This window comes from Equus asinus, chromosome 24 (assembly GCF_041296235.1).
Source record: "Equus asinus isolate D_3611 breed Donkey chromosome 24, EquAss-T2T_v2, whole genome shotgun sequence".
NCBI lineage: Eukaryota > Metazoa > Chordata > Mammalia > Perissodactyla > Equidae > Equus > Equus asinus.
In genome coordinates, this window is record NC_091813.1 from 19,935,087 (window position 1) to 19,957,614 (window position 22,528).

Consider the following 22,528-nt stretch of genomic DNA (forward strand, 5'->3'; position numbering starts at 1 on the left):
GGTGAACAGAACATCGTACACGAACACACATACTCATATATTGTTCTCATATATTTTTAAAAATTAGGCTATTCTGGGAGTGGACTCCATTTTGACTTCCAAATTGATCCCCTTCATCAATGTTATACGTAGATTAGAAGGCAAAACTGCTCTGACTCAGTTAGCAAGAAAACAAAGACAGACTAACCAGCAGTGCTTATGAAAAAATATTATGGATTATTATAGGCACCACACGACGACAATGCCCCAAAATCTAACACAAGCTTAAGTTGCATGACTCATTCCTACATGAAATATTTATTGTTCACTTCACAATGCCAAGCATCATCTCAAATTCTGGGGTTTCTGCAAGAGATGGACAAGGTCGCTGCCATCTTGACGCTTACAATCTAGAATGTAAACATATAAACAATTTAGAATCATTTAGAAACTGATCATTGCTGTGACTGAAGTAAATGGAGTGACGAGATGAAATGGGTCTGGTGCTGGAGGGGAGTGTCTTGTTCAGGTATAAGACGGCCAGGAAAGGCCCTGTGGCAGTGGGGACAGGGCCACTGAGATGCTATAGATGAGACAAAGCCAGGAGGAAGATATTGAGTCAGAGACACAGAGAGTGAAAGAGGAGAAGGGTGTTCCAAGAACGCCATGGAGACTAAAAGGGTGCGTACTGCGTGAGGAAGAAAGAGTGAAAAAGAGACTAGAGAACAAGTAGGAATCATGTCGTACAGGGCGATAGTGACCATGGTGGAGAGTTCAGATTTCACTTCACGTGCAACGAAAAGTAATCAAAGTATTTTAAGTTGAGACATATTTATGTCATTGTTGTTGGTTAAGAAAAGATCACTGTAAGTACTGTGTGGAGAAAGGAGCAAGGTTTGCGGCAGAGGAATAACTAGAAAGCTGTTGCAGTAGTCCCCCTAGATGCGGGTGGATTAACGTAGGAGGCGTCAGTGGAGAGGGACGTGCGGATAGATTCTCCTGATTCTTCGAGAATAGGCTTAAAGAGCTGGTGGAATGCGGCTCTGTTTGCTGAGATGTAGAAGACTTGTGTATCTGGGGATTTCTATTAGACACTCAAGTGCGTAGTCAAGTTGACAACGAGCCGTCTGGAATTTAGCGTAAAAGTCAGTGCTGGAGATGGAAATTTAGAGTGTGATCTAATGACTGTATTTATGGCCATGAGACTGGATGTAATCCCCTAGGGAGAGAGGGAAGATAAAAACCAGGAGAGGCTCCTATCTGAGGATGGGGACCAAGGGAAGGGGTTTTACAGGTGGGAGATTCTAGAGCATGTCTGTAGCTTCGGGAGAGAGGAGACACTGGTGATCGAGGAAAAAGAAAACTGCAAGAGCAGGGGAGGGGAGGGGAGAGGAGGCGCTCCAGGGCACCGGACGGGAGCAGATGCCGCACACATCACGGCTGGAGGGAGACAGAGCGTGTGGGTAGAATTTTATGCACTGACATGTAGGAAGATTAACCGTAGACAAAGGGTGGGGGTGTAGAACGATGTTGGGATGTTTGAAGAAAGAAGCAAAAAGATGGGTAATTTCGTAGAGAAATGTAAGGTACAGTTGGTGTTTTGCTGCCTTTAATTTAATAATGGAATCAATATTATTAATGACACATCATCTGTTATTCTCTCAGAATATATGCTGCTTTTTCTAATCAACTGTTATAATAACCTTATCTTCTATCTAAACAAATGCAAAAGACGTTCTCCTCATTTTCGTTTTGTTCAAATCCTTATCCAAAGGACAAAGTCTTCATGCTTCTTTATAAATCTTAAAGGCCATTTTTCAAATGTCTTGGATATTACATGGCAGACATTAGGGAATTATTTGGTTTTTTTTCTCCTTAGGCAATGTAATGACATGGTGTTTTGTAAGAAAATATCCTTCCTCAAGCAGTTTTGATGCCCATATATTTCTTGACATGAATTTAAAGTGAACCCAGGAGCCAGGTTGTATGATCTTTCTTCAGTATTCAGCTGCTCAGATGCAGGCACAGAAGTCAGCCAGCTTGGTTTAAAACAAGGTTGGGGTTTGCAAGGTAAATCAGACAAGGGAGGCAGGGGATGGGCAATAAGGGCAGGCAAGGGCAGGCAACACGAGGAAGGCAGGGGAAGGATGATAATACCGAGCTTCGGAATCCAAGCTGGGTAGGATGGGGAAGGGAAGGTAGGATGGAGTTGTGGATGCTCAAAAAGGTAGGTCAGCAGGTTGAGGTCTTGGTGAATGGAGAACTGCTGCGGGAGCGGGCTGCTGGGGGAGCTGGAAGTGGCAGACAGGAGAAGGGTCGCGTGAAATTGAATTTCAGGAATGGTGATGAGAGAGGCTGGAGTAAGACCCGGATGGTGGTGGGCTGGGGAGGGGGAGGAAGATTGGCTAAGTTGGGGCAGAGGAGAAGAGTCTTAGAGGTGAGGAAATCAAGGAATTGAGAGGAGGCAGGAGGACTGAGTCAGTCAGCAGTAAAGATGACAAGAGCAGGGTGAAGAAGGCGACATGAGCCAAATGCCCAGTCTCTGGTAAATAAGGGCCTAAAAATGAGGATTTCAAAGCGGGCACAATGTCGTCAGCATGGCCAGGGTTGGGAGGTTTGTAGGAGGAGGAAGGGGGAAAGTGACTCAGAAACAGCAATGGCGAGAAAGGAAGAGAGCTGCCTCATTCCCTGGAGGTGAGAAGGCCGCAGAGGTAGGACAGCTGCCTGAAGACATCTGAAGAGTTCTGACATGGAAAAAGGACAAGGCAGTGTTTTCAATCTTTTTTTCATAATCGTCTCCCTGCGGAGCCTTTTCAGATATTTTTATCCTAATTGCCCCACCCCCACTATGAAATTTCAATACCACACATATGCTACAGATCAGTTTATGTGTATAACTGTGCTTGACACAGGAAAAGATTAAGACTTTTTTGTCTCCCCCTCCCCACTCAAGAATTTCTTTTTGTCCCCCTTGCAGGCCATGCCCCCGCTGAGAGACTGTGGGGACTGGCTGAGGAGATGACAGCAGTTCTGTCAAAGAAAAACAAATCCAGACTCAGCAAGGAGAGGCTGTTTGAAGGGACGATTGCAAGGGGAGAGGAGAGTGTTTTCCCGGAGCACGGGGCTCGGGTAAAATTCAACACCGTCAGCTCCTTGGTAGAAGACTCAGAGGGCCAGGGTTTTAGCAAAATGTGAAGAAATTTCTAAGAGTCGGGATGTTCTGAAGGTGAATGGGTTCACATTCCTGGGCACTGGGTTTGTCAGGCAACTACTGACCAAACCCTTGACAGGGAGGCTGTGGAGGTAAATCACACGTCACAAGATGGGCTCAAGACATGGACTGAGAGGCCTGTCTGAACCTGGATTCTGTGGCTTTGAAAGCACAACACCGGGCGGCTGATGGCATAGTGCTTAAGTTCGAATACTCTGCTTCCGTGGTGGCTGGGGGGAGGGGGTGAGTTCTCAGGTTCGGATCCCTGGTGTGGACCTACACTACTCATCAAGCCATGCTGTGGCAGCATCCCACATACAAAATAGAGGAAGATTGGCACAGATGTTGGCTCAGGGCCAATCTTCCTCACACACACACACACAAAAAGAAGCAGCAGCAGTAGCAGCAGCACAAGACACTGAGAACACGACCATTGACATTGGAAATACCTTGAGCATAGTCTTACAAATAGGCTTCCTCACCAAGTTTAATCTCAAATATAGAGCTGTTTGAACTTAGGGCTCCCCATGCCCTGTGAGGGCTGGCTCTGGCCGCAGGTTCAGGGGAGGAAGGAGAGAATTCTCATCCAAAGCAGCAAGGAACCTAAAAGCCAAAAGAGGAAACAGGGGTGAGATGTAAGCAGGAGTCCTAAGTTGAGGAGGGGGGTCTCAGGAGGGCTCGCGTAGGTCTGGAATCTGAGGCGAGGAGGAAAGAGTAACTTGGAAGGAGGTAAGAGTGGATGGTTGGTTGGTTGGCCGGGGAGAAGTCGTGGACACTCGCCTATGACACCTTTTCCCCCCCGCACCGTCTGGCTTCACAGGGCAGACTGGAGGGCGCACGGTTAGCACACCTCTCAGACAGCTCCCTCACTCCACGCCCTCCGGCAGCGCACTTGCTGTGTCTCCTGAGCCTCGAGGTCTCGCCTGCCGATTGCCCTGGAAGAGACCAGACAGTCTCGCGTGATCGTCTCCAGTTCTAACATGCTAGAGGTTTTGGATTGTCTCAAATCTGCCTAATCTCTTTCAGATTCTTATTCTTTTTTCTTTTTAAACTTGATCTGCCTTTCTTTTTGTTGTTAAAGATTGGCACCTGCGCTAACATCTGTTGCCAGTCTTCTTTTTGTTTTCTTCTTCTTCTCCCCAAAGCCGCCCAGTACATAGTTGTATATCCTAGTTGTCAGTGCCTCTGGTTGTGCCAGATTCTTATTCTTACAGAGCATCGGTTATCATCGAGTGTTAAAAGAAGCCTCATATAAGATTTCTATATGTAGCAGATGAACTGAAATCCAATTATTTTGCATTTACTACAAATTCCTACTCAGAAATATTTGCTTAAATCAAGTTTTTCTTTTGTCTTCCAATCCTTGACCGTATTAGCATTTAAATAATAATTTGCATGAATCACTGGTATGAACACTGTACATATAGTTAAGTTTTTTTTAATCTTCAAAACTCTGTGCTAGAGACACTTATGTGATTTTTACTTTTCAGAGGAACATAAATTAGGAACAGAACAGTCAATTTGTGAAACGCACACACTGCTTAGAAGCAGAGTGGCTGGGCTTGTAGCAAAGACAGTGCTCTTAACAATGATGCCATACTAATCAAGACAGCTGCATTTTCAAATACAAAAAATAAAAATAAATAAAAGAATCTTCATGAATACAACAGGATTTACACGCCCCATTTCTCATTTCTTTTGTGAGATGTTTTTCCACTTGGATTACCCATAATCTTGAATAATTGTAGTTTTCTTTTACTTTTCTTGATTGAAGAAATTTTGTGTGCGACAGAGAATTTGTTTTGCAATTTAATTATGTTTGGAGCTAATGTCAGTAAAATGGTTAAATACTGAAAACCCCCAATTTAATTTTCGTGACTAAGTAAATTTAAACATGTTCCATTTAGTTTCCAAAGAAAGAACTCATAAAGAAAATATCTCCTGTATTCTCATAAAGATATTGAATTTTAATTAAATATGGAATTTGGCTTCATATCATGCATAAAAGGATAAAGCCACATTGTAGAAAATTAAAGGGGCAATTTAGGGAAAAAGTCTTGCTTGAAGTATTTTACTTAAAATCTTTAGCTCTGAACTAAATAACTGCTTAATTCCTTTAGAAAACCAAGAACACTTAAATAGAAATTAAGAAAATTGGTTTTTGGAGTTTACAGTTTGAGGAACCCATTAAATGGATTTCATTGATCTTCCCTTGAGTATATACAGACTATTTTAAATCTTATACCTTAACTAGTTAATTCAACAGTCAGCTCCCTGTGATCTGCCAGGCTAGGTGCTGAGAGCACAAAAGTGAGTACAGCTGGCCTCTGCTCTCCAGGCACTGCATCCTGTTCTGCCGCAAAGAGGCAGCAGGGCAGACGGCTCAGCTGATGGGCTGTGCAGTCTGATGCCCGGGGTCAGACCCCAGCGCCACCTTTTACCAGCTGCAAGTCATTGGACAGGTTGGTTGCCCATTCAGAGTTTTAATTTCTTTATCTGCAAAAGAGGAGGAACCATAGAACCTCAAAAGAATGTTCTGGCTAAAATATTTAGAATAATGCTTACAGCATGTTAAATATTTAGAATATGTTTGTGATGATCTTTTTGGTACATTAACTTGGTTAGGCTACAGTCCTGTTATTCAACCAAACGCTAATCTAGGTGTTATGGTGAAGGTGTTTGGTAGATGTGATTAAAGTCCATAATCAGTTGACTTTAAACAACAAAGATTATGCCAGATGATCTGGGTGGCCCTGATTCAATCAGTTGAAAGGCCTTAAAATTCGGGCTTTGGCTTCCCTGAAAAAGAAGAAATTCTGCCTCTGGACAGCAGTTTCAGCCTGTAAGGGGAGAGTACCAGCCTCTCTTTCCTGACGGCTTGCCCTATCCATCACTGCCTTAGAAAGATGAGAGAGAGGGAGCGAGCACGCTCACCTCCCCTTTCTCTCTTCTCCATGTGAGGAAGGGAGCTAGCACCAGAACCCAACCAGGCTGGGAGCCTGATCTGGCTTCCCAGTCTTCAGAAGTGTGAGAAATAAATGTCTGTTGTCTGAGCTACGCAGTCTATGGTATTCTTGGTATAGCAGCCACAGATTCTGCCCGGAGACCCTGGAGCTCCCTTCTTTCCTGTCTTCCCTGAGGTCTGGTTATTCAGCTATTTATTCTGTGACCTACTCAGCAGGCTTCCAATAGTTCTTTTGTTATCTATTGCTTATATTTATTAGATTTGGTTTCTATTTCTTGGAACTAAAGAACTCTAAATGATACTCTAGGATTTTGCCCTGAAGTCTCTTCTCTCCTTATTACTCTCCTCTTCGTGGGCATCCCATCCACTCCCATGACTTCAGCCACTACCCATCTGCTCTCCGAAACATTTCTATCTTCAGCCTAGAGCTCCCTCATGAACTCTCTGCCTGCACATGTAATTACTAACTGCTCTCTCCTCTTGGTTGGCTCCCAGAATCCCAGCACCTAACATAGCCCAAAGTGAACTCATGGACTTTCCCCCCAATCTGCTCCTCCTCCTCCCTTCCTTCATTCAGTGATTGACACCACCATCTACTAAGGCACTCAAGCCAAATACCTCCTCATTTCCTTCCCCTCAGTAGACCAGCAATTGCTTGGTCCTGTCAATTCCTATTCTTAACACCTCCTATATCCATTTACTTCTCTCTACCCTGTATCCCTGTCTCAGGCCCTGAGTATGGCCTGGGCTTTTGGCAACAGTCTCCCAACTTTCACCCAGTCTCATCTTCTCCCTCCTCATTTATTTGCCGCATACGTCTGAGTCTTGTTTCTAAAGCGATCTCTGATCAGTTATCTCACCTGTCTAAAGTCCCTCTCTCCCACAGCCTGTGTAAGAAGGCAAACAGCATGGCCGGCGGAGCCTCCCACATCTCGCCCCTGCTGATTTCTCTAGGCCTCTTCCCTCGCTGTAATCTACACTCTAATCTTGCCAATGAAATTACACTTTACCTAAAATGTCACCCTATCCTCCACTGCCCTTCCAGCTATCTGTGCTTCTGCCGCTCCCTTTGCCTGGAATGCCTTACCCCACATGCCTGGTAAACACCTACGCATCTCTTTTTTCAAAAGACTATAAGTGCTTTCTCTTATTATAAAAATAGCACATTTTTGTTTCAAAAAAAGGAAGTCAAAAAGTACAGAGAACTAAAATAAAGAAATAAAGATTACCTAAAAACCCACTACCTGGAAATAAACCTAGAAGTGGGGTGGGTGAACATGTTGCCCCATCCCAGCTCTTTAGCGAAGCCATGGCAGGTGGGTCGGGAACCACCAGGAGAGGGCTGGGACCAGCCCTCCAGAGGAGGACGGGTGGTGGCATTAGGGCAGGCACAACGATTTCAGGAAAGGATCGGGTAATCTGGGCCTCCCCCCTCTACCCCACCTTTAACATTTAGTCGCTGTGCACTGTGGGTATTTATATTCTGATGGATATCCTTCCATACCTTTTTCTCTGTAAACACACACACACACCCTCTCTCTTACCAAAATACTGTTTGATAACCTGTTTCAAAAAAATAACGATTTTAAGTAGGTTCCAATTTGTCACTTGTTAGATAAAACCACACTGTAGTGAATATCCTCGTACACATTCTTTCAAGTATTTGTCTATTTCCTTCATTTAAATGTTCAGAAGTGGAATTCCTGGTCAAAGGGTATGTGTGCTCGTTCAAAATTTTAAAACTTATTTACACTCTGCCCTTCACAAACACTGAACTAATCCTGTACGCTCCTCAGTGGGGGAGTTCTTGTTCCTTGCTAGCCTCTCATTAATTGCTATCACTGTTCTTTTTAATCTTTGCTAATCCAACAGTTTAAGAAAAGATTTCTTATGTTATTTTTAATGAAAACACGTTTCAGATTGTAAAAATAGTGCACACTTCTTGTAAAAAATACCAAATGTACAGGCTGTCATGGCTTGAATTGTGCTGTCCATCCAAAATATATGTTGAAGTCCTAACCACTGGAACTTGCAAATGTCACCTTACTTGGAAATAGGGTCTTTGCAGATGTAATCAGTTAAGACGAGGTCATACTGGGTTAGGGTGGGCCCTAAACCCAACGACTGGTGTCTTTACAAAAAGAGAGAGATTTGGAGACACATACACACAGCAGAGAAGTCCAAGTGAAGACAGAGGCAGAGATTGGAATGATGCATCTGTAAGCCAAGAAATGCCAAGGACTTCCAGGAACCATGGAAGAGACAGGACACATCCTCCCCTAGGGACTTCAGACAGAGTTTGGCCCTCCTGATCCCTTGATTTCAGACTTGTAGCCTCCAGAACTATGAGACAGTAAATTCTAAGCCCGTTAGTGGTTGTTTTAGGCCACCCTTGTTAAGGCAGCCCTAGGAAATGAATACGTAGGCCTAAAGAGATAATTGCATTGCCGGTGTGATGGATGTCCTTCAAGAAGGCCCCTGAATCTTGTTCAAGATCAGCCTAGGCACTGACCCCTCCGTGAAGCACTTCCTGAACAGACCAGGTAGAATTTACCTCTGTGCATCCACTGAACAGACTAGGACCCGGGTACCTAAAACTGTGTCGCACCAACGTGTGTGCGTATCTGCCTTGCTATGCTAGGCTTCTTGAAAAAGAGCACTAGTATATTTTTTTCATCAGTGCATCTTCCACATTTAAAATAGAGCCTGCCATGCAGTAGGCACCCAATAACTGTTTCCGTGTCTGAATGACCAACAGGCTGAAGGAGCACCGTCTCACACCGAGTCTGGGCTTTGGAACAGACCGACTTGGGGTGACTTTCGGCTCTTCGGAATGAGTGATCTCGGGCCTCAGCTTTACGTTTCTCCCTGCACACACTCTACGCCAGCCACACTGGCCCTGATGAACGTGACCAGCACACTTGTGCCACATAGGCCTTCGCTCTGCTGTCCCCTCCGCCTGCAACACTCCAGCCCCAGAATCTGTGCACATCATGCCCATTCTTCCTCTAGCCCTCTCAGGGAGGCGTTCTCTATGGAAAATAGCAACGTTCCCACACTGGTGCCCTGCTTTTTCTTTTTCCTCCACAGCACTTATCACCATCTGACATACTATGTATTTATTTATTTTCTGGATCTCCCCCTATCTCTATAACAATGCAAGCTAGTTGAGGGCAGATGATTCATCTGTCTCATAACGGCAGGACCTAGAACTTGCTTGGCATATAGCATCACTCATAGGCACTTAAATGAATAAATCCATTTCTGTAGCAGGGATCATTTTGACTGCCTCAGGGGAAAGCGTGAATAACTCTGAGACAGTCCAGGAAGGCTTCTCAGATCAGGCAATATTGATGAGCAAGAGCTCATCGGATGGAGAAGGGAAGATGAATATTCCAGACACAGTGATGGACAGAAGCAAGGGTGCAGAGCGTCAAGAGGCACGGCAAGCTGGGGGGACCATAGGAGGTTTGGATAGTGAGATGTGAGCTGCACAGAGCAGAGTCACTGGAAATGAGGTCGGGAAGGAGAGCCAGATTGTCAATAGCCATGCGTGCCTTGCCACCTTCTGCCAGGAACCGGGGAACTGAAGAGGATTCTTAAATAATGAAATGACGTGATTCTTCTGTAAAGATACCTCCTGCAGCAGGTGGGTAGACATGGCGAAAGAAAATTGGGCTGGTGGAGACCGTTCCAGAGGTGTGGGCTCAATCAAGATGGACTCAGGGAAGTCTCGGGAGCCCAGTGACTTTACAAATAGGGAGAAACGTTCCAGTTTCAAAGGAGTTCGGCAAATAGAGTCAGCGGTCTTGATGAGAAATTGAGTATGGGTGGTAGTTTCTAATTTGCAAGGGTAGTTGGATAGCGATGCCAAAGTTTATGAGTTGCAGAATTTAGAGAAAGAAGACTGCAGGGGGAGGGGAGGGGGGGGGAATGAACTGAAAAATGGTTTTGAGTATTGCAGGAGCCAAGGAAAGAGTTGTGATTAAAATGGCCAAACCAGTAGAGAGGTCAATAAAGGCAAACTGAAACTGAACAGAAAGCAGCCATTGCTGTTCTCTGAGTGCTGGACGGTCGTGGGGAGAGGAGCAGGGGGGCTAATGAGGGCAGAGTCCAGATTACAGGAAGTGGATGCCAAGGAAGGAGTGCAGACAATTCGTGTAGGCTGTGTTTTAAAGTTTCAACTTTAGAGAAAAGAAGGAGACAATACCACTGCATACAGATTAGGATGGCTATTATAAAAAAGAAAAAAAAGAAAGAAAGAGAATAACAAGTGTTTGCAAGGATGTGGAGAAATTGGAACCTTTGTGACTGCTGGTGAGAACATTAAACGGTATAGCTGCCATAGAAAACAGTACGGCAGTGCCCCAAAAAGTTAAACACAGAATTGCCATGTTTCTAACTCTATGAATTTCGTTTCTGGGTATATACCCACAAGAACTGAAAGCAGTAACTTGAACAGATGCTTGTACACTCACATTCGTAGCAGCATTATTCGCAATACCCAAAAGGTGGAAACAGCCCAAATGTCCAGCAACAGATGAACAGACAAACAAGACGTGGTATATACACATATGATGGAATATTATTCAGCCATAAAAAGGAATGAAACTTGGACACAAGCTACAACCTGGATGAACCTTGAAGACAATTGCTAAGTGAAATAAGCCAGACACAATAGGGCAAATATTGTATGATTCCACTTACGTGAAGTTCCTAGAGTAGTCAAATTCATAGAGACAGAAAGTAGAATGGAGGTTGCCAGGGCCTGGGGGGAGGGAGGAATGGCGAGTTACTGTTTAATGGGGGCAGAGTTTCAGTTTGGGAAGATGAAAAGTTTCCGAGCTGGATGGTGGTGATGGTTGGCCAACATTGTCAATGCTTAATGCCACAGAACTGTACACTTAAACATGGATAAAACAGTAAATTTTATGTTACGTATATTTTACCATAATTTACAAAAAAAAAAAAGGAGACAAGACATGATTTCAAGGGGTAGCAGATTGAGTCAGTTTTTTTCTTTTTTCCTTTTTTAGAGTGGAGAGGATTGGCTTATGTTCATGGTAGAAGGGATGGAAGGAACCAGTGGAAAGGAGAAACTGAAGATGGAGAGAGGAGGCACTGTGAATATGCGCCATTTTTTACCAGGGTGACTGGTATAAAATGTCACATCTCCTTCCATATTCAAAATGGCTGAAGTCTCCATTTGGCTATTGCAATAACGCCTGTCTTCCTTTCCAGGTTATCCCTTCCCTCCTCCACCTCCCGCGATCAAACTAAACACTCCTCAAACCGGGGATTACCTGTTCCGGAGTACAGTGGTAGGAAGCAGAGTGGGGCAGCCAGCTCTGTCTGCAGGGGCATCCTGTGCTGTTGTGGCCACAAGGCGGCACTGATTCTCCAGCAGTCGTTGCTGTCCCTGACCTTGGAGCGTGGGGAGGAGGTGGGCCAAGGTAGTAACACTACACTCCTGGGGGACTTCTGGTGGGTTCCATCTCTACCTGGCTTTTGTGCAGCTGCTACCTTAGGAAGAAAAGAAGTTTGGAGATCTGGGTCCTGCCTCTCCCCTGGAGTCTCTCCTGAACCACTGCATTGAGGGGTCTCTCTCTGAGACCTGCCCCATGGTGGCTGAGTAATCTACTGCCTAAACCTCCAGTCTTGGCACCCTCCCCCGGCACACTTTCACAATCATCCTTGCTGGGTCCAGGGATCCTACCTGAGTTGCATAATCTCTGAGCCGCATAGCTCTGCTCCTTCCTCTTTAGAGTTGTCCTTTCTAACCCCAGGGTGGAGGAAATTCTCTCCCTCTTTCTTAGTTCTTCTCACAGAAGGAAGGGTGCTCCATTCAGGGTGCAAACCCCACCAATTTGCCAGACATTGACTGAGCAAGCCCTCCCCCCTAAAAAATTGGGTGGGCAGAAGATAGAGAGCATGGTTGGAAGGGTCAGACTTTGAAAGGAGAAAAGACACACAGCTCTGCTTCTGAGAAGGAAGAGAAAGCGGTTAGGTGGGTAGATGCTTTTGGAAGAAAAGGAATTTAGAGACCAAGGGCTAGTTTCCCTCCATATTTTCATCATGAAATAGATATAGATGTCACACCCAAAAACGAGCATTAAAGGTAAGGCACGTTTGCAGTGGGAAAGAAAACTGCAGGGGAAAGGCCAGCTGCACTAGGGTACATGGGTCTATGTGATCTCTGAAACAAACTGTTCATTCATTTACGTGTTTCAGAGCTATTTATTTATGACCTTATGTATCTTATTTATTTAAGAACTAACTATTTATGAACATCTATTATGTGGTGACCCTCTTTCAATAGATGGGGATATATATCAATGAGCAAAACAGAAAAAAACTCTGCCTTTGGGAAATATTCTATTTGGGGAAGGGACTGAAAATAAAGAGAAAATATAATTAATTAGTAAGTGGAATGGAATGCTAGAAGGTGATACACAGTATGGAAATGATAGATCAGGATAAGAGGTATCAGATGTTGTTGTTGGGGGGGGGGAACTATGACTTAAAATTCTAAATCAAGTGTTTGGGGAAGTCCTCATTATCCGCAAAGACTTGAAAGCGGAGATGGAAGTTCACTGGGTGGGGGCAGCAATCCAGCCAAGAGAGTGGTGAATTAACTGCCTGGCTTGCTAATGTCACTCCTAGGGTATAATGGATGCTGGAACAGGAAAAGAGAAAGCAATGAGGTGGTTTGGGCAAGAAAGTGCAGTGCAGGAGTGGCGGAGGGGTCGTGGGGGAAGAAATGGAAGGAAACTGAAGCATGGTTCAAGGATCTGCTGTTAGGGAATTATCCTGTGTTCCAGGTACCCAAGGAGAGTGGAAGGAACTTGGAGGTCCGACAAGATGGAAAAGAGGCTTGGTAGAAGTTGTCAGAGTGGGAGAGGTGTGAGGATTCTGTGGATAAGCAATGGGTATCTGGGTTAGAATTTAAGATGTCATTGGTAGAATTATTCAAACTGATGACAAAGTCAAGAGTGTGGCCTTGGGAGTGAATTGCTGAAAACAGCCTGGTGTGGGCTGACGCACGGTGCATCCCCAAATAAACCACAGCTACAACTGTGCTCCTGTAAAAGCGGTGTTCGTACTATATTGAATAGTGTAGGAAATTTCTCTCATGCTTTACCAACAAATGCACAGTAGAATTCAACATTCTCCCTAAAGCAGTAAGGGAGGCATGAAGGCCTGCCAGTGAATATTACAGGACAAACAAAACTGCACTTACAGATGGTAGGCACCTTAAATTCCCCACCAATTTCTCTTATAAGAGGTGGATTATTATTTTCTTTTTTCTGTTTTAATTCCCCAAATCCCCCTTGGTACATAGTTGTATATCTTAGTTGCAGGTCCTTCTAGTTGTGGCATATGGGATGCCGCCTCAACGTGGCCTGATGAGCGGTGCCATGTCCGCTCCCAGGATCCGAACCAGCAAAACCCTGGGACACCGCAGTGGAGTGCGCGAACTTCACCACTCAGCCATGGGGCCGGTCCCTAAGAAGTGGATTATTTTGTTCTCTTCTAAGAGGATGAGGCCTATCTGTATTTATATAAATCTTGGTGAGAGGGACTGTGGGGGTGTTGAGGTTGAAGCCACAGAGAGTGTAGCAGAAGGTTGGTGAGCTGGCAACCTCCATTTCTCTTGTGCCAACTCCTGACTTTAAGGAAGGGAGTATTGCTGGGAGTAGCAAGGTGGAGGATGGAAATCTCAAGCAAGAACTGAGTGTGGTAAGATTTCGATCTAGTTTCCTTTATCTGGGAGTGGCTTCCCTATTGCAAGTCTCCTTATCTTTCTCCACAATAATGCTGGCATCTCTTCTGCTATCTTGTGAAAGAGAATTCATTGTTAGAAGGTAATGATGCATGAGTATAAAAGAGTGCAACTGGGTGGAAAGGAAAGGAAGAACAGTGATGATTCAGTCATTCATTTGCCACTTCAACAAATATGTGGTGAATGCCTACTAGCAATGTGGAGACGTTGCAGGGGACACCTCAGTGAGCACAACGTAGGCCCTGCTCTCTGAGACTCAGCTTCCATTAAGGGGAGACAGAAAAGACATAAGGTAGCTTGTAGGGGTTGAGTTCGAGGGATCTGGGGGCTGATCAAGGAAAAAGACATGACAATGAGAGAGGCAGTAACACACAACAAGCTTTATTGGGTGATGCTTACATGGGGTTGCATGAGAAGGGGAGTCCCTCACAGTGTGAGACTGTCCAGAGATTTGTGGTGAGGAGGCCACTGTCTGGAAGGGAGGAGGGAACTCCTAGTGGAGGTGGGATTGGAAAGGGGGCTTATATGTCCAGATGAGGTCGCTCAGCAGCATGGCAGGCAGTCTCTGGGTCAGAGAGCTCCCAAAGGCAGCAGTAGCTTGGGGCCTTATAACTATACTGCCCTGTCTTATCAATGAGTAGCAACTGTCAGGTGAGGTTTTGAGGGGTATGCAAAGCATGCAGGCTCTAAACATCTGAAAATCTGCATGTCTGATCTATTTTTAAAATAATTGGATGGGGCTCAGCCTGCAGTGAAGAAATAGACAACCTACGGGGCAACACAAAGAGGCCATCTGTGAACCGTTTGTATAACAGATGTGCTAAGGAGGAAATAAAGAAGGGTAAGGAGATGAAGGGTGATAGGAGAGGGCTTCTATCTTAGAAGAGCTGTCAGAAAAGGCCTTTGTGTAAGAGGACATCTGAGCAGAGACGTGCAGGAAGTGATGGATCGAGTGTTCCACGTGGAGAACTGGGAGAAGAAAGTTTCTGGTGGTTTTGTTTTGTTCTGAGGAACAAGTAAAAGGCTGGTGAGGTTAGAGCAGAATAAGCAAGGTGGGCAGTGGTGGCAGATGAGGTCACGTTACTTAGGGCCACACACAGGAGGAATTTTATTCTGAATGAGATGGGAGACCGTCGCACAGAGGGGAAACACAACCTCACTCACATTTTAAAGGTGCTCTGGTGTTCAGAAATAACAGAAGCATATGTTGTCCAGGAAAGGAATGACTGTGGCTTGGAAAGAGTGGATACTGGGGAAGGCGATGAGAAGTCAAACTCCTGAAGTATTTTAAAAATAGAACTCACAGATCATGTTGATGAATTGAGTGTGAGGTGTGAGAAAAAGAGTCAATGATGACCAATCTCTTTGGCCCATAAAGTTGTCCTGCCCTCACCATATTTAAACGCTAGGCAATGTGGGGTCTGAAGTATGCATTTTACACATTTAAGCCTCAGAGGAGGTGTTAGTGGAGGCAGCACAGAACGGACAGAGCATAGACTATGAGAGCAGATGCTCTTATCTGCTTAATGCCAGTTCCACCACTTAACAGCTGTGTGACCCTGGGCACACTTCTTAACTATTCACACATCTGTAAAATGTACATAATAATAGCACAAATTGAGATGCTGAGAAAACGAACAGAAATAATGGATATAAAACGCCTAGTGTCTGATACGTGTCAGGTGCCTGTAGATTACCTGTAGTTACTACTATTGGTGGTCAAGCAAAAACCTCAGAGATAGGAATGCTTATGGTTAGGGGATGGGGGGACGATTTCAAGCGAAGTAAATGAGATTATTTTGGTTTGTAAGTACCCCTAAGGAAACATCCTTTGTTAGTAGGACCAGCTACATAATTTGCAGGGTCCAGTGCAAGGCGAACATGCAGGGCCTCCTGGTAAAAAAGTAAGAGTTTCAAGATGGCAACTGCAGAGCATTACACCAAGCACAGGGCCCTTAGGGCCAAGGCCCAGTTGCCCACCCATGAAGCGGACCTCTTCACCAGAGAGTGCCTCAACTCTATTCTCCTCCAAGGAGAGTCAAAGGCCTCCCAGTGCCTGGACCATTGGTTCTGAGTCAAACCGAGTGGAGTTGGTGGCACAATTCAATCACAGAATCATCCTAGAATCACAGCCCACTGCATGGTCCTGTTGCATGTCAGAGGCCTTCCTGCCTGGCTCCTGTAACCACTTTAAAAAGTGCCTTACTTCTTACTATGCTCTTGAATAAAATTAGAGCCTTCCAAATATATGCTCTAAGCCGATAGAAAGAAAAAAGTAAGGAAATGAGACCATCACTCCCCTGAGAAGAGAATCCTGCATGTACGCTCAGGATGTACAGTTACTCATTCCCTTCCATCTGGATAGTACCTTATACGTTTGAAAATGCTGCCACAAACAGGAGTCGCGGGAGATGAATGATATTTTAGAGGACATGAAAGTCAAAAATGTTTACATAGTTTTCTCAAAGTCACCGTTAGTGGAATTACTAGATGGACCCCTGGCCCCCTCAAGTTCTGGTCCTGCATTTTTAGCTAATTTGCAAGATAAATAGAATCTGGAAATGATCTCAGTCTCTCTACTTGGATTCATGTGAAAGAGATTAAGAGTTATCTTTCTTTTGGATAAAGAAGAGTTGACAGTTGACCTAGTTTTGTTTTGAATATGAAGTGCAATTCCATAAAATTAACCATTTTCTATATTTTTATGTCTGTATAGCGTCTTGTTTGAACTGTGAGTGCCTCGAGAGATTGGCCTAGGCCTTTCATGTTTTCTTTCCTTCCTTCCTTTCTTTCTTTCTCCCTTTTTTCACATGGATTGGTGTGAGACCACAAGACAACTTATCCAAACGACTGGTTCCCTGATGGTTAGTTTTATTAATTTCTTCTAAATGTATATTCCTATGTAATTATTTTAATATAAATTAAAGATTTAAATTAAGGTGAAGGTAAAATTAGAATTGAATTACTGGAAGTAGAATGGCTGTATCTACAAATCAGCTCAGTTTGAATTTTGACTTGTATTTCTAAACTGCCCTCCAGAGGGACTGTCCCAGTTTAAAACTCTAACTGCCAATAATGCAGAAAACTACTTGTTTCTCTGCCCATGACAAAACTGGCTTTTATCATTAAACTTTAAAATCTTTTCCATACGATTTTACAAATAATAGTTCCTATTGTTTTCATTTGCATGTCTTTTTTCCTTCCCATACAGATATTGGGTATTTGCATTTTTTCTACTGTAAATTACCTACTAATGTCTTTTGCCCACTTTGTCGGTGTTATCTTTCTGATTTGAAAGAACTCTTTGTATAGTAGGGATTGTATTTTTGTTCCCCTTTTCTTATAAGTTCTAAGTATTGTTTCCTCACATTGTAGATTTTTAATGGTAATTAGATGTGTATAGCATTTGTATATTTTTTGTTATGACATTTCCATACCTTTTGCTTTCCTATATATCAATAGCATGTTAGAAAATATAATGGAAAATTGACTAATTTATCACTTATTTGTTTATTAATTCATTCATTTATTTGAGAAGTAGGAATCAAGTGCTTTCTGTGAGTCAGGGGCTAGCGAGGTGCTGGGAATGTAATGATGAGCACAACCAATATATTCTCCCCTCAAGGAGCTTAAAGTCTACCAACAAAACCACCACCACTACAACAGTAATAATAATAACAAAATAAAACACAAAATGAAATTTTCAGGAATAAATGTAAAATGAGATGTGCAAGATCTTTATAAAGAAAACTCTAAAAGTTAGCTGAAGTACACAAAGGAAAGACTGCATAAACGGAGATATACTCCATTCCTGGATGGGAACAGTTACCCTTATAAAGATGTTAATTTTAACTTGGAGGTCTAGGATAAACTAATTAAAAATGTATCTATAAGAGTAAATATATAAAAACATCTAAGAAAAATTTCATAGAAAATGGTAATAATATGGGATTTGACCTATAAGACATTAAAAAGGATTATAATTTGTCAGTACTTTAAATGATTAGGAAAAGAATTATTAAATAAATGATATTAGGTCAACTGATTAATTATTGTGGGGAAGAAGCCAAAATAAATACTACATTTTACACCAAATTAAATACTAGAAAGATTTAAGATTTTTTATAGATATTGAAATTATAAAAGTACTGGAAGAAAATATAAAGTACAATATCAAAGACAGAAAGAACAAAAATTTGACCATACAAAGATGCAAAAGATTTTTGCAACAGAAATATCAAATTAAAATAGAAATATAGAAAAGATCTGTGTGTGTGTGCATGCACATGTGTGTGTGTGTGTGTGTGTGTGTAGAGGGGTGGAATAGGAATTTGCAATGTCCCAAATATATAAAGCACCCTTCATATCTGCAAGAAAAATAGACAGACTTTTCATAGGAAAATGGGCACAGGATACAAAAGGTCAATTCAATTAAAAAGGAAATACAAATAAACAATATATATGTATTTAAATATTAAGCTTTGATAGTAATAAAAGAAATGCGAACAGCCTGGCCAAGATTAAAGCACAGTGTTGGTGAGCACGTGGGAGATGTGCACTCATGAGTCTACTGCGGATGAGACTCTCCATTAGGCTGGTCTTGGGGGGAAGCTATTTAAGCTGCCCAAAATTGAGCAGATTAGAGTAATAAACAGTAATTATCTCACAAGTTCTGTGAGTTAGGAGTCTGGGTATAGCTTAACTGTATAGCTTAACTATAACTTAAACTCCTCCAGCTCAGGGGCCTCCCAAGGCTGCCTTCGAGGGCTTGGCTCGGGCACAGGAGGCTCAACCCCCCGTCCCCCAGGGGAGGGTCCCCGTCGCTGCTGGTACCAGGTCTTCGGTCCTCTCTGACTGCTGGCCAGAGACATCAGTCTAGCCCACAACGAAATTATAAAAGTACTGGGAGCCCACACACTTGAGGATGGAAAATCAGAAGTGAGGATCATTGGGGTCCATCTTAGAGCCTGCTCACCCCAGGAGACAGTTTGGCAATATGTATCAAAAGCATAAAAAATATATACATTTCCTTGACACATCAGTTCTAATTCTCAGATTTATCCTAAAGAAATAATTGCATGGGTGCAGAAAGAAAGGAATGCAGGAATGTTTTTCAGGGAAAGGCATATAATAGAATAAAATGGGAACAACCAAATGTCGTCTTATTTAAATAAATTAGATTATAGCTACACAACATAACAGTATGCCACAATTAAAAGTTATGTAGATGCATGCAGAGTAACACAGAGAGATATCATTGAAATACTATTGAATTTTAAAATCAAATTGAAAATAGTCTTTAAAATGTGTCCTTTTCATAAAGTATTAAATATATACACAGGAGAAAGTCTGGAATGACAAAATCCAAAATATTGACAATGATTATTCCTTTGAAGTAATGGGAATATATATGTTTTACATTTTCCGCTGAATTCTTATGATTTACATTTTCCACAGTGAAGATATTTTATAGCAAAAATGAGCCAATGCTTGTAACGAAAAGTAAAAACCCAGCTTTGCTTGTTGCTAGTCATAGTGCACATTCGGACTGTGTCTTAGTCTGCTCAGGCTGCTCTAACGAAATACCACAGACTCGGCGGCTTAAACAACAAACATTTATTTCTCCAGCTCTGGAGGCTGGAAAGTCCAAGATCAAGGTGCTGGCAGACTCGGTGTCTGGGGAGAACCTGCTCCCTGGTGCATAGATGGTGTTCTTCCTGCTACGTCTTCACGTGGTGGGAGAATTGAGGGAGCTCTCCAGCGTCTCTTTCAGAAGGGCACTGATTTGGTTCTTGAGAACTTCACCTCCCAAAGGCCCCACCTCCACATACATCTCGTTGGGGCTTAGGTTTCAACATGTAAGTTTTGGGGAGACACCAACCTTCAGTCCACAGCAGACTGCTCACGCTTTTAGCAGCCCTGGAGAGTCCCCCCTCACTGTCAGCCCCCACTTTCCCAAGGTCCGCCCAGCTGCCTGAAAAGGGTAGGATGCCTCAAGAACCAGACCCAAGCCGTTTTCCCTTTCTCTGGGGAAGATTATGCACCAGCCCCTTCCAGGGCCTTAGTCACGGCAACGGCCGCACTGGCCTCGCATCCTAGGGGAGGGAGGTGGCACTGTTTTCCAAGTTCAGATGAACAGCACCGTTAGCACATGGCTGACAAGAAGGAACGGCCGCAGTGGGGGCGTGGAATCCACTCTGCAGAGCCTTCCTCGGCCTCCTCAGACACGGGTGCCACGTTGACACTCTCCTGTCGGGTCAAGATGAGTCTGCGAATGATAGCACTAACTTTTCATTTTTATCACTCTTTTGAAATTTTAAATATATTATTTTTGTCTTTGGAACACCAAGCTCTTACTTTCTATTAACAAATGAAAATTAAAAGAAGTTACCTTAAGCTGTGCTGCTAGGTCCTTATTTTGATAAGATGATTTCTACTGAAATATTTAATTGGGCCTGGTCTATGCATTAACAATAATCAATATATTCGTTCCCCAGTGAACTGGGAATCAAACCCCCCTGTTTGAAGAGATCATTTATATGTGTGCTTCGGGTTCATTAAATAAAAGAAGTGTGATCCATAGCTGCACAATATTACCAAAATCCTTCGCAGAAGGCACTGTGGTTCTTTGATCGGCTGATGTTGTAATTAAATTCATGTGCTATAAAGCAAAATAAAAAACTGTTCCATTTCTTTCTGAGTGAAATTCATGCTTTTCAGTTTTGGAAATTAAAACTGGAAAATGCCTATATTTAAGGCGAAGTGCTTTCAAAACTAACCCCAAGGAGGAGAATTCTTCGTCTGGCAGGTTGTTGGAAATGTGAGGTTATTCCCCACCAGGCCTGCTAAGCCCCAGCTCCCAACCCTTTTATCTGATTCAGAAACTGCCTCAGACATAATTGGGTTTCCTAAGACCTATTTCCCTCACTGGACATGCTCGTGCACAAAGAGAACTGAATTCGGAAAATAATTAATTTTAATGAGAGAGACACTGGGGAAGTGTGAGTGGCTTCCTCTGTTTTCTTTGATCTGAAATAATGAACGTTCATGCAGCAAATAGAGCAGAAAGATTGCAAACATCCAGTCCTAAACGGAGTGGCACTTTTATACACTCTAATAAAATGTCCTTCGACAAACCGTGCTCACAGCTGGGTTTGCTCAACCGTGACAGAACATCCTGGAGCTCTGTATTTTTAACCTTAGTACCAACTAAATTGCACAAAATATACTGCGTCAAAGGTACGCAAAAGGTGTGCCCAGTTATTTCTCTCTCTTCAGGTTACAGATGCAGAATTTTCTCCTTTTGGTGTTTAGGACTTTCTTTTCTTTTGTCCACCTTTTGTGTGAAGACCGTCTCACCTGCAGTTTCTCCTGACACGTGAAAGGACCGGGAGCTCCCTAAGGTCAAGACAAGGCCCCCATGTGTATCATTGAGTCCCAGCCCCTCTCACAGTGATGGTGCACAGGGCTCAGTCAACCTTTGTTGAAATGAATAAATTACTGGTAAGCCCACCACTGAAATGTAGCACTGTTTATTTATTTATTTTTATTTATTTATTTTTTTGAGGAAGATTAGCCGTGAGATAACATATGCTGCCAATCCTCGTCTTTTTGCTGAGGAAGACTGGCCCTGAGCTAACATCTGTGCCCATCTTCCTCTACTTTATATGTGGGACGCCTACCACAGCATGGCAAGTGGTGCCTTGTCCACACCTGGGATCCGAACTGGTGAACCCAGGGCCGCCGCAGCGGAACGTGCAAACCTAACCGCTGCACCACTGGGCCGGCCCTGTAGCACGGTTTACATTTGGCTCTCTGTCTTTCCAGTCTTTTATAAACATGAATATCTGTACTTGTTGGGAGAGGCCATTCCAGAGTAACAAACAAACTGCGGCATCTTAGTGGCTCAAAAGCTTTTTCTTGATAAATTAAAATGCTGCTGTGGGCCAGGTGGCTTTCCAGGGCAGCTCTCCTCCAACGAGTGACTCTGGGACACAAGATACTTCCATCTGAGGCCCTGTCACTTCAACACATGGCTTTTGTGGTTGCTGCCAAAGGAGAAGAGAAAGATGGAGGAGGAAGAGCAAGCTCTAGCTGTCTTGGCCTGGATATAACACACTTCCTCCTGCTCTGCTGTCAGTGGGCTGATGGGCCTCCTGGCCTCCGCCTCACTCGCAGGGAGGCTGAAACGGTAGGCAGGCAGGGGTGCATCCTGAGAGCGAATATGGCTCTGCAAAGCAACTTCCATATGGTACTCTATCATATGGCTGTGCCGTAATTCTTTTTTGTTGGACATTATGGTAATTTTCAATTTTTACATATTATAAATAATGTCGTGGCTTAAGTGGGGAAAAAACCCCAACAGTGTATGCACAGTTCCAGTTACTTCAGGATAATTTGCGGGAAATAAATTACCTTTCTGAAGGAGGCTTCCTGACTTTTACAGAAGTGATTCTCAACTGGAAGAGTTTGCTCTCCCCCCTCCCTGGGCATGTTTGGCAACGGATGGACACATTTTTGCTTGTCACGACTTGGGGGGAGAGGAGAGGCTACTGGCATCTAGTGAGTAAAGGCCAGAGATGCTGCTAAA

At 43.5% G+C, this 22,528-nt stretch overlaps 1 pseudogene; it reads left to right on the forward strand.

Annotated features, from left to right (window-relative positions):
• Positions 1-2,182: 2,182 nt before the first annotated feature.
• LOC139041767 (parafibromin-like) overlaps positions 2,183-22,528 on the forward strand; it is an 81,456-nt pseudogene continuing 61,110 nt past the window's right edge.